Below are 16,551 nucleotides of genomic sequence, written 5' to 3'. Positions count from 1 at the left end.
CCGACCCCGGCAACTCTACCCCTGGCTGCGAGGCGCTCCAAATCCAACCCCGTACAGACAGCTCCCAATGTTAGCCTCGCCCTGGGGCACAGCGAACCCGTAAGGTCACCGGCTGGTACTGCAGAGCTGGGGCTGCACTGTGGGAGAAACCAGGGGTAGAGTTGCCGGGGTTGGAGCTACAACCGGTGCCGCCCGCAGCCCCCAGCTGGAATCTGCAACTTTTCCCTTCCTCTTTTGTCATTTACTAAGAATTAAAGTTTCTGTTTCCAATCTCTTCCATTCCTCTTAAAATTAATGCTATCTTTGAACTTGTGTTTAATCTGCTCCAGGTTCAATGAGAAGCTGAAAGTTTCGGCGCCAAACGCACTCCTCCACTGCCAGGTTTAGTGTCATAAGCTACTATCATGGTATCAACATTGTCAGGTTCTTTTTGCTGTATTTTCAGGATGGTATCTCTTGCAATATTTTTCTGGTGGTTTATTTATCGCCCTAAACTAAGATGCAGCCCAAGGTGCGGTGGATATTCAATAGTCACCGTGTTATTAATAATGAATGATTTATTGTTAAATACTTTCAGCTAACTCAGTAGAGATCCTTAATATTTTTAAGCTCTTATTCTTAGTTAAAATTGCTGAGCAGCATTAAAATTGTACTAGGATTATTTGAAACCCGGGGGAATAGTTCTGATGTTTGTCCAATTTTGTATTTCATTGGTGTACTGTATTTAGATCCCATTTTAATAAAAGAAAATTTAAAAGAACAAAAATGTGAGTACTCTGCTAAGCCTTTTTTTTATCTTCTAAATGGGTTTTCATTTTTGCCCTCCTGAAAGCCACTTTTCTTTAAAGCTATTAAAGCCTAGTTCTTGGGATACAGATCAAAATGAGCCTATGTGGGCAGACGGGCTGAAATGACTCAGTTGATGAGGAATGAAATCCAATCCTTACCAAGAAACGACATAGGATCAGAAGATGTAGAATCCTTGTGGGTAAAGTTAAGAAACTGCAAGAATGAAAAGACCCTGATGGGAGTTATATACCGTCCTCTGAATAGTAGTCAGGGTGTAGGGCACACATTACATCAGGAAATAAAAAATCCATGTAAGAAAGAGTATTACAGTGCTCATGGGGGAATTTTAATATGCCAGTCAACTGGGAAAGTGAGGTTGGTACGATTCCAAGAGAAGGAATTTGAAGAATATCTGCGAGATGGCTTCTTGGAGTAGTCTGTGGTCGAGCCCACTAGGGAAAGGGCAATTGTGATGTGCAGATCTGGAATGGCAAATTAACTGAATATGTTTTTCGCAACAGTCTTCATGATGAAAGACATCAACAATGTACCAGAAATTTGAGTTGGGGTAGAAGTGAGTACAGTGGGTACTGTACATCAGTCTGAAGAAGGGTCTCGATCGGAAACGTCACCCATTCCTTCTCCAGTCACAATGGTTTGAAACCATTGTGAACATTTACTTTAATTCAGTAATATTTCTATCCAAGCTAATGTGATTTCTATCCAATTGTTAAATTTGTACAAGAATGGTGCCCTTTTCCAAAACTAAGTATCCATGCATGAAGTTTGCATTCAGTGACCTTGTTTTCCTTTATTGGTATGAAAAATGTTTGCTCTGTGAAACTGGTGCACTGTTGGACAGTAGTATTTGCATGCTGAGAGAAGACAGGTTCTGCATCCCAGGAGCCAGCACTTCTGATGACTGAATTATTAACCATCTGCTCTCAACTAGAGCCGTAAATCAAACCAGTGAAAATGCTGCACATTATTGGAGGTTTTTTTGTGGATTGCATTATCTACACAATGTATTTCTTTTGTATGTCTGGAATGCAGCATGTCAAGCAGTAATATGGCTTATTTCCCTCGGCACTAACAACCCTAGGGCACCAGGCCCCCTGATTTTGCGCTTGTTGGACATGCTTGTTGTGACAGGCATGTGAAAATTGGAAAATGTCACAACTTGCTTCTCCAGGGAACTGCGTTGAGGCAAAATCTGAGTTTCGGTTTTCGAGATTTAACTGTGCCAAATTATTTACATGAAATCATTTTTAAAATATTGTTCTACATTACAAATTAAGAATATAGCCATGATGTTTCCCCTTCCTATTAATCAATGTTTTTTTTGATCTGCCCGATATTTAATTTTAATTCAAGGTCAGAAACTACTAGGAAATAGTCACACAGTGTAGAAACAAGGCTTTCGGGCCAACTTGCCCACGCAGACCAACTTGCCCCATTTACTTTGAATTACACTAGTCCAACTTGCCTGCACCTGGCACATATCCCTCCAAACCTTTCCTTTCCATGGACCTGCTCTCCTAGATCCCTATGCTCTACATCATTCCCCAGAGCCCTGTCCTGCCCAGATTTGACTTCACAAAATGCAACACCTTGCTTTTTTTGCATGAAACTCCATTAACTATTCCTCAGTCCATCAGCCCAATTAATCACGATCCTGCTGGAATTTTTGCAAACCACCTTTACTATCTCCAAACCACACACTTTAACGCCATCTGCAAAATTGTTAATTTTGTTTGTTCTCATCTTAATTATTGTACTTCCTTGTACGTTCTCATCTTAATTATTGATAATGATATATGACAAACAGCAATGGGCACAGCACCAAACACTAAGGCACACCATTAGTTGCAGGCCTCCAGTGCGGAAAACAATCTTCCACCATCACCCTCTGCGTCCTTTCATGAAGCCAATTTTCTATTCGGACGGCTTGATCTCCTTGGATCTCATACGACTAGCCTTCCACAGCACCGTACCATGCCAAACCTTGTCAAATGTCTTGCTAAAATTCATATATAAAATGTCAACAGTTCTGTGTACAAAGGAACTACAGATGCTGGTTTAAATCGAAGATAGACACAAATTGCTGGAGTAACTCAGCGGGACAGGCCGCATTTCTGGAGAGAAGGAACAGGTGATGTTTCAGGTCGAGACCCTTCAGACAGCTCTTATGTCAACAGCTCTGCCCCTATCAACCTTTTTGATCACATCTTCAATAACCTCTCAGATTCATAAGACATGATCTCCCACATACAAAACCATGCTGACTATCCCTATTCAACCCAAGGCCATTAAAATGCATGTATATCTTATCCTAAATACAAGTAATTTTCTGACCACAGATGTTGGACACACAGGCCTATGGTTCCCAGGCTTTTCCCTGCAGCCCTTCTTAAATGGAGGCACGACATTTGCCATCTTCCAGAACCTCACCCATATTTAATAATGACTCGCAGGCAATGTTCCCTCTAAGCTGTGCGTGTGGGCGCACACACACACAATTTTTGAAACTAGCGCACAGAGAAATCAATGTGCGCACAAAGGATTTTGAAATTCTGGGGAACACTCATTTAGCACCTCGCCCATCTCCTGTGTCTCCACTCAGTCGACTACTTTGACTCCTGAGGCTCCCTATTCTCTCCCTGGTTACCCTTTTCCCTTAATGTACATAAAATCTCTTGGGATTACCTTAATGTTCTTATATAATACCTTCAAATTTTGTCTTGCCTTAATTTAGAATTATAATGTTGCCTGCCCTGTCTTTATCTATAAATATCTTAAACCTAATAGCCAAATCAACCTAACAAGTCAGGTCAGCCATCTCATTATGGTTACTTTCCTAACAATTAAAGCCTAGTTCCTTTGCACCTTAAGCACCATACAGCATCAGTACTGTGTGAAGATGAGTTATAAGAAACAAAATCTATGATCACATGCAGGCAAATCTGGCTCTGCCTGGAATCTGCTGATCTAGTCAATCATTCAGAATTTTTTTAAACAATCAAATTCAGAAGTATGATGTTTAAGAAGGAACTGCAGATGCTGAAAATCGAATGAATCTGAAGAAGGGTATCGACCCGAAGGTTACACAAAGAAGCTGGAGAAACGCGAGTGCAGCAGCATCTATGGAGCGAAGGAAATAGGCAACGTTTTGGGCCGAAACCCTTCTTCAGACTGATCGGGGGTGGGGGTGGGTGGGGACAAGAAAAGGGAAAATCAGGAGGAGCCTAAACGTTGACTATTTCCTTCGCTCCATGGATGCTGCCTCACCCGCTGAGTTTCTCCAGCATTTTTGTCTACCTCAGAAGTGCTATGAACCTGCTTTTGCCTGCTTCCTCTGAATGTTCAACTATCTTGCTGTCATTGTGGTTGCAAATTTGAAAGAGCACATTATAAATTATTTCATAGTATTCCTCCTCCAGGATGAGGAAGACTGGGAATCTTCCAGTATCCCTGGGAACTTCACCTGTGGGCAGTGTAGCCAGTTGCAACTTCTGACTGACCACAAGAAGGACCTGGAGTTTGCTACACTTGGTCATCCAGGAAGCTTTTAAAATTTAAATAAATTGAATGGCAAGATTTTAAAGTCAACAGCAATGAGAGCGAGGGGAAAGGCCAGCAAAAGTAAGGAACTTTGGTTGACAAGAGATATTGAGACTCTGGGCAGTAAAAGGGAGTAATGGGTTGTGTGCAGGCAGCTGGGATCACATATTCCCTGGAGGAATACGAGGGTTGCAATGCTTGTATATTAGAATTAGAGGAACTAGTGAGAGAACAGGCCCCCTGAAACAGGCACGGAAATCGCTATAAAAATATGGAGGGCAAGCACTCACTCCCTCACACACGCACGCATGCGGCTTCGGAGGCTCAATCCAGCACTAAATGCAGCTCAACTCTGCCCGTCTCGGCAGGTTAACCTACAGCCCTGTCTGGACTGACGGGACACCTGCACTGCTTCTCCACGCTGGCCATATTGCCCGCAAGTCCGGGCAGAGCTGTAGGTTAACCTCGCGTGGCAGGCAGAGTTGAGCTGGGTTTTGCGCTGCTTCTCTGTGCTGGCTGTGGGCCTGGGGGCACTGCTCCCGTCTGACTCCCGACGTCTCTGGCCACCTGAGGGGTGGGGGAGGGGGCCCACTCGGGACAGTGCCGGAGAGCCGGGAACGATCCTGGCTGCGGATGAGGCGCAGGTCTGTGCCACGCCATACCTTCTCCAATCACCGTGCTCTATCCTCAATCCCACCCCCCCTCCTCTCTCCTCCAATGATAGCGCTGAATCATCATGTCCCGCGCCAATTGCCTGCTGACCGACATCTCTCACACTTGATCATCAGTCCCGACAAAAATGGAAATCTACATGTTGAGCACAAGAAATGGGCGAGGTTCTCAATTAATATTTCTCTCCTCTGTCAGAGAAAGACATGAAGACTTGGGAAAGTTAATCAATGTTTTAGTAAAGTTCATATTACATTAGAAGAATTGCTGCATGTCCTAAGACAAATGAAGGTAGATAAATCTCCCAAGATACACAAAAAGCTGGGAGTAAATCGATGGGTTCCAAGGCCTGATCGGGTATATCCACTAACACTGTAAAACGGGAGAATAGATTGTGGGAGCCCTGACTAAGAGATGTATCATCATTAATCAACGGTGCGGTGTAGGAAGACTGGAGGGTGATTAAAGTGTCTTTATTTAAGCATTGCCAAGAACAATCTGGGAATTATAGACCAGAAACCTTAACATCTGCAGTAGGTTAATTACTGGCGGGAATTATTCAGGAATGGACACACATGCATTTGAAAAGGCGGATTAATTAGGGATAGTCAACACTGCTTTGTTTGTGGGCAATCATGTTTCGTTGGATGGTTAGATCTCATGGAATCTAAGGAGCGCTAGCTAATTGGATACATAATTGGCTTAATTGTAGTTGATAGTGTGAAGTTGAAAGTGTGAAGAAGGGTTTCGGCCCAAAACGTTGCCTATTTCCTTCGCTCCATGGATGCTGCCTCACCCGCTGAGTTTCTCCAGCATTTTTGTCTGCCTTTGATAGTGCATGGGGTGTTTTTCAAACAGGACGCACATGACTGGTATGCCTCGAAGATCTGTGTTGTGCCCATTGTTTGTCATCTATATCAATGATTTTGGACAAGAATGTAAAAGGCACGACTTGTAAGCTTACATTTTGGATTCTGAAACAGTGCCCTCCATAATGTTCAGGAAGTGGCGGCACTGCCCTGCAGCTGCGCCTCACCTGCAGTCCGTCTGTCTTTTTTTTTGTTTTTCTTTTGTCCTGTTTTAGTTTATTTAGTTTATTTTAGTTGTGTATGTGTGGGGGATGGGAGAAACTTGTTTTTAGTTTCTTCCTTTGGGGGGATGCGACGTTTTCTTGTCGTATCCCCCGTCTCCATCTCCGTCTCTGTCTGCGCTGAGGCCTAATCGTGGAGCTAGCGGCCTCCAACTGGGACCGACCGCGAGGCTCTGGAGGTAGAGCCAGGACTTTCCGACGCGGGGCTGGCCAACTTCGGGGCTGTGGTGATGCTGCGGCGACCCGACTTCGGAGGCTCGGCCGCGGGCCCAGTGGACTCGGCCGCGGGCCCAGTGGACGACAACATTGGGAGCTCGTAGGTCCCAGGTTGGTGATCGATTCTCCGGAACTCCCGCAACGACAGCTTCGGCCACTGGACTGGAGGGTGGCAGCTTCGTCCGTCCAGAGCCACGGCGTTTGAACCGGCCTGTTCGCGGCTCTCGGATTCGACCGTGGGACTTACCATCACCCTGGCAGGGGGCCCAACATCGGAAGCCTGGATCGCCTCAACGCAGAGGGAGAACAAGGAGGGACGAGACAAGGACTTTAAGACTTTTGCCTTCCATCACAGTGAGAAGGTGCCTGGTAGACTCACTGTGGTGGAACTTAAACTGTGTTCATTGTGTGTTCTGTTATTTTATTCTCTGTTATGACTGCAAGGTATGCAATTTCGTTCAGACTGAAAAGTCTGAATGACAATAAAGGATACTTTATACTTTACACAAAGACCCATCGTTTATTTATATGCCTCGGCAATCCACAATTTGAGATTTGTAATGCAAAAAAAAATCACATGTGGTTAAAATGTACATAGTCAGATTTTAATAAAGGCCATTTTTATATGTTTTGGTTTCAGCATGTAGAAATTACAGCAGTGTTTATACATTTCAGGGAACCAGCTATGTTTGGGACACAGCAATGACATGTAAATGAAAATAGTCATGTTTAGTATTTTGTTGCACATCCTTTGCATGCAATGATTGCTTGAAGTTTGTGATTCATGAACATCATCAGTTGCTGGTGCCTTCTCTGGTGATGCTCTGCCAGGCCTGTATTGCAGCCATCTTTAGCTTATAGACAATAGGTGCAGGAGTAGACCATTTGGCCTTTCAAACCAGCACCGGAATTCAATGTGATCAAGAGTCAAGTCAAGAGAGTTTATTGTCATTTGTCCCAGATAGGACAATGAAATTATTGCTTTGCTTCTGCACAACAGAATATAGTAGGCATGGCGGATCATCCCCAATCAGTACCCTGTACCTGCCTTCTCCCCATATCCCCTGACTCTGCTATCTTTAAGAACCCTAGCTAGCTCTCTCTTGAAAATATCCAGTGAAGCTGGCCTCGACTGCCCTCTGAGGTAGAAAATTCCACAGACGCACAATTTTCTGGGTGAAAATTTGCTTGTTTTGGGGGCTAGTCCCCTTCAGTTTTCTCTTCAGCATATAAAAGGCATGCTCAATTGGGTTCAGATCGGGTGATTGACTTGGCTGCTGAAGAATATACCATTTTTTAGCGTTGTAAAACTTCTTTGTTGCCTTAGCAGTATGTTTGGGATCATTGTTTTGCTGTAGAATGAACTGCCGGCCAATGAGTTTTGAGGCACTTGTTTGAACTTGAGCAGATCGGATGTGTCAGAATTCATTATGCTACTACCATCAGCAGTTGTATCAGCAATGAAGATAAGTGAGCCAGTACCTTTAGCAGCCATACATGCCCAGGCCATAACACGCCCACCACCATGTTTCACAGATGAGGTGGCATGCTTTGGATCTTGGACAGTTCAAACAAGTTCAAACAAATGCCTCAACTCATTGGCCGGCAGTTCATTCTGCAACAAGACAATGATCCCAAACATACTGCTAAAGCAACAAAGGAGTTTTTCAAAGCTAACACATGGTAACTTATTATACCCCCTTCCCCCCCCCCCACATGTATTTGGAACCCAATGTGGTTCCAAATACATTTCTTTACATTGTTTGATAATTTGGTTCACTCTAACTCAGTGACGTAGCGTGGGGGAGGGGGGGGGGTTAGAGGGGCGTTTGCCCCGGGCGCTAAATTTTTAGGGGCACAAAAAAATTGCTGGATAAATTTTTAAAATAAAATTAAGAGGCCGGGGAGCCGTTGGAGCGAGGAGGAGTTACCTGGAGCTGTGAGTATAAAAACAGCGCGGGGCTTGCTTCTACAGAGGCCCGACCAGCTCCGAGTACTGGTCGCCGTTGTCCCAACTCCGAGGCCAGGTCGCCGCTGCCGCTGCTCCAGCTCCGATGCCGTGTGGCCACTGTCGCTGTCGCTGCTGCTGCCGCTGTCCCAGCCGCTGCCGCCGCCGTCCCAGCTCCGAGGCCAGGTCGCCGCCCCAGCTCCGAGGCCAGGGCTGCTGCTGTCCCAGCCGCTGCCGCCGCCGTCCCACCTCCGAGGCCAGGTCGCCATCGCCCGCCCAGCTCCGAGTTTTTCCCCTTACCAGGCTGCCGCTGTCCCAGCCGCTGCTGTAGGCCAGCCGCCCAGATGTCCGTCCCAGCTCCGGCCAGCTGTAAGCGCCGCCCCATGCTCCGTGGCCAGGCCGCCGCTTTCGCAAGATGTGCTGCTTGCCCGTTCCGTCCCCAAAGGCCGCTGCCATGCTGTCAACCACCACCGTCCCAGCCGTTGCCGCCGTCCCAGCTCTGATGCCGAGCGGCCGCTGTCACTGTCCCCGTTCCGAGGCCAGGTGGCCGCCCCAGCTGCGAGGCCAGCTGGCTGCCGCCGCCCCAGCTCCGAGGCCAGGTCGCCGCTGCTGCCGCCCCAGTACCGAGGCCAGGTCACTGTTATCGCTGTCCCCGCTCTGAGGCCAGGCCGCCACTGCCGCTGCCCCAGCTCCGAGTTCTGGTCGCCGCTGCCGCTGTCCCAGCCACCACTGCCTCTGCCCCAGCTCCGAGGCCGCCAGCTCCGCCATTAGGCCTCGGCGCAGGCGGGACAAGGGATACGACAAAAGAAGTCGTATCCCCCGAAGGAAGAGACCAAAAACTGTCACTGTCCCCGTTTTCCTCCGAGCCCATGCCCCCCGCCCCCCTCCCCCCCCGCCCCCCCCCCCCCCCCCCCCCCCCCCCCCCCCCCCCCCCCCCCCCCCCCCCCCCTGCCTCTCTTTTCCAATGCCGCCACTCCGCCATTAGGCCTCCCGCAGGCGGAGGCGCAAAAACCCAAAAAACTCCCCCCCCCCCCCCCCCCCCCCCCCCCCCCCGGGCGCTCAAAAAAACCCACCCTACGCCACTGCTCTAACTGGTGATTGGGGATCAGTATTGATCTGAGGCTGTTCAGGGTTTAATTGGATAGGGTTTAACTGAATAGGGGTAGTTAATCTCAGTACCAACTGACATGGGGAACTCTTTTCTGGGTTCCCCTCTTGGGTTTGAAGGGCTTTAAACTGGAGGGTATCTGGGGGGCTAGATTTAAGGAGATTCCAAAAATTTAGTGTTTGTTTCTGGATATTTATTGTCAGTGGGTATCTGCCTAATTCCGCCCTACACACGTTTGTTGGTGTTTTGTTTGGTTATGGAGAATGTTCTGACAAAATTCCGCCTCTGTTGTAAGTTTTTCCCATTTAATATAGCTATGGTGACTGAGCGGACCCCATACTTCACTACCATAAAGCGCAATATGCTGGATTACACTGTCAAATATTTTAAGCCGGATTTTAATTGGAATTTGGATGTTGTATAATCTTTTTATTGCATACAGAGCTCTTCGAATAAATTATTGCCTTCTCTATCCGTTTTCTCAAGAAATGAGTTTTAAAAAAATGTATTCATTCGTGTAATGTGGATATCTCTAGCAGTGCCTACATTTATCGTTCCCTTCATTGTGCTCCTAAAATGAAGAGGCATGATAGAGCCTGGAGTCTTACCCACAGTATGTCATGATGATAGATTTACTTCCCTGAAGGTCGTTTGTGAACCAGAGGAGTTTTGGAAATAATCTGGTAGGTTCATGGTTGCTGTTATTATGACCAGCATTAATTCCATATTTAATTACATGAACTGAAATCTCCCTGCTATGTGGGATTTTGATATATTCCTGGATCAATAGTCCAGAACGTTTTTGCTGATTTTGTACCATAATGGCGATTCGGTCTTACCTGCTATTATCTGAATGGTGTCAAGTTGGGAAAAGGGGAAGTACAAAGAGATCTGGGGGGTCCTTGTTCATCACTCACTGAAAGTGAGCATGCAGGTACAGCAGGCAGCGAAGAAAGCTAATGGCATGTTGGCCTTTATAACAAGAGGAGTTGAGTATAGGAGCAAAGAGGTCCTTCTGCAGTTGTACAAGGCCCTTGTGGGACCACACCTGGAGTATTGTGTGTAGTTTTTGTCTCCAAATTTGAGGAAGGACATTCTTGCTATTGAGAGAGGTAGGTTCACTGCGTTAATTTCCGGGACTGTCATATGTTGATAGAATGGAGCGGCTGGGCATTTTTATTTATTTAGAAGGATGAGAGGGCATCTTATTGAAACATATAAGATTGTTAAGGGATTGGACATGCTAGAGGCAGGAAAAATGTTCCTGATGTTGGGGGAGTCCAGAACCAGGGGCCACAGTTTAAGAAGAAGGGGTAGGCCATTTAGAACGAAGATGAGGAAAAAGGTTTCACTCAGAGAGTTGTGAATCTGTGGAATTCTCTGCTTCAGAAGGCAGTGAGGGCCAATTCTCTGGAAGATTTCAAGAGAGATGTAGAGCTCTTAAATATAGCGGAGTCAGGGGATATGGTAAGAAGGCAGGAACTGGGCACTGAATGTGGATGATCAACCATGATCACAGTGAATAGTGGTGCTGGCTCAAAGGGCCGAATGGCCTACTCCTGCACCCATTGTCTATTGTCCAATGCTACCATACACTCTTTTGACTTCAGAGGTAAAATGTAGTTAACAGAATAATCTTCTGAAAAACAGCTAATGAAGAAGTAAACCATACCTGTAAATTGATACTTTTGGTTAATCTGTGAATGATGTGTAGCAAAAAAAAGGACATCAAAATAAATCGAGCAAAATAACTTCTCAGATTGACATAAAATAGGAAAGCAGTATAATTTGCAGTATACTAATGATTATTTTAAAGTGGCTGGAGGTTAATCATTTTGTCCTCAGGACACTGCTGTAAGGTTTTTTCAGGACAATGTTTTAGACACTACCATCTGCTTCAAATTCCAATCAGAAATAGTATTATTCTTCCTATACGACTCTACAATAAACAGCTATAAATTTGGAGTTATTTATTGTTGAATTGTTGTAACATCAATGACCATGAGGCAAGTCATGGCACACCAACTCCAACCATTCATGATGCAATGCAGTTTGCGTACTGTTACTCGTCTCATTCCTTGAACATCTGGATAACGATGACTCCTCAGTCAGATTCCAATTTATTGACTATAATTCAGTGTTCAATATTATAATTCCAACTAAATTAATTTCCAAACTCTTAGACCCAAGTCTTGGCACCCTCTTCTCCCCTGCAACTGAACCCTTGACTTCCTGGCCTATAGACCACAATCAGTAAGGCACCAAGGCATCGGCCACTACAATTCTCAACACCGGTCCTCTGCAAGGCTGAATTTCAGGCCCCTTACTGTATTCCCTGTACAATCATGGCTGAGCGGCCAAATTCTACTCTAACCATTTACAAATCCCTCTGCCTTTGTAATGGGTCAGATCACAAATAATGATGTGACCGAGTACAGGAAGGAGTTGGAGAGCTTAAGTGCATGGTGTAAAGAAAACAACCTAGTCCTCAAAGTCAATAAAACGAAGGAACCGATTCTGACTTCATGAAACAGGGTGAAGTACACACTCTAGTCTACATAAATGGGAGGTGCTGAAGTGGAAATGGTTGAGAGCTTCAAGTTTCTTGGTGTACATATCACCAACAATTTATCTTGGTTTAATCACACTATTGCTATGGCCAGATAGTCCACCAATGCCTCTTCCTCAGAAGACTAAGGAAACTCAGCATGTCCAACAACTCTCCATTTTCTACTATAGAAGGCTCCATTGAGTCCGATGAAAGGTCTCGACCCAAAATATCACCCATTCCTTCTCTCCAGAGATGCTGCCTGTCCTGCTGAGTTTCTCTAGCATTTTGTCTATCTTTGATTTAAACCAGCATCTGCAGTTCTTCCCTACACAAGCATACTATCTGGATACATCACAGCTTTGTATGATAACTGCTCCACCAAGATAGCAAAAAAGTACCAAAAGTTGTAAATGCAGCTCAGTCAATCACGCAAACCAACCTACCACACCCCTTTTCCATCCCAGCAACTCCCACCATACTTCATGCTGCTTCAGGAAAGTGGCCAACATCCAATCATTCTCTCCTCTCCTCACCCGTAGGGCAGAGGATACAAGTTTGTGAACACATACCTCAGATTAAGAACAGCTTCTTCCTCACATTTATCAGATGATTGATCAGACTTCTGGTTTGCTAAGAATGAGTTCCTGATCTTCCAATCTACCTTGTGGCCTTTGCACTTTTTTATCCACAATTTCCCTATAGCTGAAACAATGTTCTCTTGCACTACCTGATGTACTCATATGTTCTTGGTACATGTAACTATAATAAACCAATACTCATACTAATATCGCCACAAAATAGAATGCATATGTAGTTAATTTGCGATATGTGATTGATATTGATTTATTATTTATTATTAAGTGTACTGAGATACTGGACTGTGCAGATGACTGAATGTTCTTCTGCTTGGCTGCAGATAACATGCCAATAATTGCAGTGAAATGAACAAGCTTGCCTTTCAGGCAGATTCAACATAATTTGTCATGGCTGTCAGGATGATGAAATCATTCTACTTTTCTGTCTGTCAGGAAATATTTCAGCTTCAAAACAGTCTGCTACATTGGCAAAGATTTATTATAGACTCATCAAATCCCCAATCCTTAAGTCGTCATATTTGCATTAGATGGAAATCATTTGTGACAAAAATATTTTGGTCTCTCAAATTTAAACTATTATACAGGTCAAAATGAAATTCCATCGTCTCTGTGGGGAGATGACCTATTTTTGCTAATGTAAGACAAGTGCATAAGTGCTAATGGACATGACCACTGAAGCAGACAGCTTTTGTGTGTTAAGGCTGCAACCATTTGCTAGCTTTTTGTATATTTTTGCTATTTAAATATTTCCTGGAATATAGAAGTCTATGTCTTAAAAATATTATATAGCATTTTAGTCTATTATTCATTTGCACCTGTATTGCAAAATTGGATGAAAACACTGAAAATCCTCAGATTAACCCTCACCGAATCTCCAAATTAAGTTAGGAGGGGGAAGTAAAATGGATGGATAAACTGAGGGCCCTGTGCAGTACACTACCTCATGAGCCCTGACAATGCAGTACTCTCGTAGAACAATATAACACACAATTTGGGGAATATGTAGTTTATTAATATTTAATATAGTTAATGCAGCATTCATTGTTTTGATGTTGCTGCTGAAGCACAGAAGGTAGTATGGGTCACTGTCAAATAATGTAACATTTTTGAGTTAATGCCCCTGTCCCACTTAGAAAACCTGAACGGAAACCTCTGGAGACTTTGTGACCCACCCAAGGTTTCCGTGTGGTTCCTGGAGGTTTTAGTCAGTCTCCCTACCTGCTTCCACTACCTGCAACCTCCGGCAACCACCTGCAACCTCCGGGAACCGCACGGAAACCTTGGGTGGGGCGCAAAGTCTCCAGAGGTTTCCGTTCAGGTTTCCTAAGTGGGACAGGGGCATTAATGTGAGATATAAAACTATCTCTGGTTATGTTTTTCTGGATGGCTAGATGAGGTAGACTGGAATTTTAAGGATCTTGAACGGTTTGTGCCAGGAGATTTAGAGAACACTATTTCATATCTGTAGGTAAATAAAAGTGTGAAAATGGGAACTAGGAAGATTGGGGTATATCAAAGGAGGAGATGGGTTGATTTAAAGTGTGAGGATCAGCAATCAATTTTTACATATACTCCGTCAAGGGCAGGACTGGAGTGTTAAATAGGGTTCTCTATAGGAGGTTTAGGTTTATTGTCAAGTGTAGCAAGGTTCAGTGAAAAGCTCTGCATGCTATCCAAACCAATAAAAAATACTATAAATACATTCAAGTCAAACTGGTGCAATAGAGAGGGCAAAGGAGAAGATACGGTGCAGAATATAGTTCTCAGCATTGTAGCGCATCTGTTCCATAGACAAAGTCCAATGTCCACAATGGAGAAGGAATGACCTCGTGGGATGGTCTTTGATTATGTTGGCTGCCATTCCGAGGTGATGAGAAGTCTAGATGGAATCAAGGGTGGGAAGTGTGGTCTGTGTAATGGCCTGGGCTACATCTATAATTCTATGCAATTTATTGCAGTCTTGATGAGAGCTATTCCCAAATCAAGCTGTAATGTAACCTGTAATGTAAAATCTCTATCACAGCTTGGATAACTTAAATGGTAAATGGATTAGGCTTTTCACATAAATATTGAGGAAAAGATAAATCTTTGAAATTAAGGGGAAAATGAAGTTGCCAATGGGCAATCGGTGAGGTTCTGTTCAATTTAATGGGCTGTCCAGGATAGCCTAAAAGCATGGGCATCCATTTGCCCTGCTCTGGCTACGAACGAGCAATATATTAACACCTGCACTAGCTTTTGCACCCCTTTTTTAAAATACGGTACCCTTAATAACAAACCGAGTCTACAAAAACTTTCTACTTACCGTATTTCCCAGCAATGAAGACGCTATTTTTTACCCTAAAATACGACCCAAAAATGTACCTGCGTCTTGGAGGCCGAAAGTTAGATTGTTAGCCAAGAAAGATAGACTTGGCTATCCCTCAATACAGCGGCTGTAAAAGGACAGCACCGCTGAGGGGTGGAAGAGTTCCTTCCACAGCTTGTGGGGAGTCTGGCCTGGGCTGCACAAAGTGGTAAACGCCTGTCTCTCTGTCTCTCTGTGCCAGGAAGTCCCCATCCCACAGACCTGAACCGCACAGTGCATTGTGGGACAGGCGAAGATGAAGGCTTCCCCATCCTCATTGCCTCCTTGAAGGTGTTTCACATCTTCCTTTCTACTGACTAAACCAGGGGTCGGCAACCTACGGCCCACGGGCCGGATGCGGCCTGTAACCCATAATCGCCCGGCCTGCGTGGTACTGGCTGTTGTTGTACTCGTTGTTGAGGGTGGGGGAGTTCCAGCTGTGACGTGTTTCCCGCAAGTAGGTCTGTGGGCAGAAGGGTGCCTCGGGCAGGCTGTCCCGCGACGACGAGCCCATGCTGCAGTTGATGGTGTCATTGGAGTTGAGCGTGCTGTCCAGGCTCTCGTTGTCCCCATCAGACAGCTTGGCCTCCTCCTTACCGTTGCGACTGGCCTCGCTGGGGCGGTCCAGCAGCAAGGGGGAGGGAGGGACCTGGTGGACGGAGACAGGGACGCGGGGGGGGGGGGGGGGGGGGGGTGGGGGGCCTCTGGTGTTGGGCCGGCGAGTCTTGCTCAGACCAGCTCTTCCGAGCTGTTGCTGGGGGTTTGAGAGCAGCGGCTCAGACCTGGTCGCTCATGTTCACCGAGCTGTTGCTGGGTGGTTTGATGGTGAGCAGCGGCAGGTGGGCTGTGCAACGCTAGTAATCCCGGCACTCCGAAAAGGCAGCCGCCCTCCTGGCCCCCGCCTCCCCCTCCCTCACTGGTGGGCTCGGTGGAGATAGGGGAGGTTGACTTTGACTGGGCTCCCTCTACCTCCTCCATGTACAGCGCCCTTCGAAACAAAACTGCGACTATTATTACCTCCCTTGATTAATAATGGCGATAGACGTGGCCCGCCATCCGCTCACAGTCATGGGTCCTGGCCCCGATGCAGATCAAGGTTGCTGACCCCTGGAATAAGCCAAACCCTTGATCCTGTCCCGCCAGCCTTTCTTCAAAATTTAGCAACTCAAGGTGGGGGTGCGTCTTCATTGCCGGGCAATACGGTAAATGCTCTGACCAGAAAGACAATTAATGTAAATCATTTGGAGACATCACAGACTCTGCAGAAGATGTGCTTCAGAAAAACTGGAGGAAACCAGATTTTGTGGCCAACCGAAGGGCAGGAATAGAATGAAAATATGGTTGTTCAGCAACTGCATTTCAAGATATATGCATGCTGAGAATGCTGAATATATGCATGCTGAATATGTGCATGCTGAGAACAAACACCTTTTTAAGATGGCTCCGCTCCTTCAATGTATGTAGTACGATACTGTAGATGTCTACCAATCTGTGGTAGCCAGTGCCCCGTGTGCTGGGGCAGCTGGGCAAGGGCTTTGGACACCAATAGGATCAACAAAACTCATCAGGAAGGCTGCCTCCAACCTGGGGGCAATTGGATTCATGGGAGGTGGTCTTGGAGGGGAGGATGCTCAAACTGCGGAACATCCTGGAAAATACAGCTCACCCCCTCCATG

General features: G+C 45.7%; 2 protein-coding genes across 5 annotated transcripts in view; both read left to right on the top strand.

Annotated features, from left to right (window-relative positions):
• Window positions 1-16,551, top strand: part of LOC129696692 (protein MTSS 1-like) — a 157,013-nt gene that overhangs the window by 35,000 nt on the left and 105,462 nt on the right. The gene's annotated exons all lie outside the window — the stretch shown is intronic.
• LOC129696693 (uncharacterized) overlaps window positions 2,967-16,551 on the top strand; it is a 181,965-nt gene continuing 168,380 nt past the window's right edge. The window contains exon 1 of the mRNA XM_055634817.1: window positions 2,967-2,979. The gene's annotated coding sequence lies outside the window, so the exon portion shown is untranslated. The remainder of the gene's footprint in view (window positions 2,980-16,551) is intronic.

This window comes from Leucoraja erinacea, chromosome 4, assembly GCF_028641065.1.
Source record: "Leucoraja erinacea ecotype New England chromosome 4, Leri_hhj_1, whole genome shotgun sequence".
Classification (NCBI taxonomy): domain Eukaryota; kingdom Metazoa; phylum Chordata; class Chondrichthyes; order Rajiformes; family Rajidae; genus Leucoraja; species Leucoraja erinaceus.
Note: the sequence above shows the minus strand (reverse complement) of the source record. Positions and strands in the feature narration are given on the sequence as shown.